Consider the following 1,037-nt stretch of genomic DNA (forward strand, 5'->3'; position numbering starts at 1 on the left):
TTTTTGTTCACTCGGCAGTAGACACTCGGTTTTGTTTCAACCAATTTAGATCTGATTTGGGTCGCACGTTGGTTTTGATGGATGACTTTTTCGGTTTTTTGTCCAAAGAAAGGCAAATTGTATTCACAATATCACAACTTTTAAGGACATTGTTTAAGTGATATCTAACTTAACATTTGAGCAAACTCTTTGTTATGGTTAGATTCGTTTAAAATTAACGAATTTGAGTTAGTGAAATAATCCGCTTATTTGTTATGTATGTAATAATTTATCAATTAATAACGTATTTTTAAATAAAATTTTAATATACAACGGATTAATTTTTGACTTGATAAAAAAATCGTTTAAAATTAACTTCATAATTTGTACTCCATTTATTTTAAATTAGTTGTATTTTATTTAGAGGGAAATCACACTAAAAATCATACAAACATAAAAAAAAATATTTAAGAAAGATATATATGATTTTTCATAAGCCGATAAACACAAAATTGCATATGGATTCTTTGGCAATTATAGTAAATGAGTTACATTTATGACAATTTTCTTTAATTCATAATCTATTGTTCGAAGCTAGATTATACTATTACATGTGAAAAAGTTAAAATAAAATTAACATAACAGACTATATTATTAACATAAATTATAAAACATGGTTCATGCATCTAAAAGTTAGAATAACATTAGGAAAATAATAATTTAAAATATTTTATTTAATTTAATATCTATACTTTTATGTGTTATTTAATAGCTAAAAATACATATTTATTATATTTAATATTATGTATTTATTTCAAAAATAATCAATAAATATAAAATAAAATAATTTTGGACTGATTTAGACTAATTTTTATATATGGTCTCTTAAATATTTTTGAAAAGTTATTCATACCAATTAATTAAGAAGCAGATGAAGTGCATTTAATTGAGTACTTAGTTGGTTCGATTTAATTCAAACTCAAACCTTTTTTATTAAACTCCTTTGCGTTGCCACACAAGCAACATCTTGGGCACTTAAGAACGCCCTTTTCATATTA

The sequence above is a fragment of the Arachis duranensis genome, chromosome 2 (genome assembly GCF_000817695.3).
Source record: "Arachis duranensis cultivar V14167 chromosome 2, aradu.V14167.gnm2.J7QH, whole genome shotgun sequence".
Taxonomy (NCBI): domain Eukaryota; kingdom Viridiplantae; phylum Streptophyta; class Magnoliopsida; order Fabales; family Fabaceae; genus Arachis; species Arachis duranensis.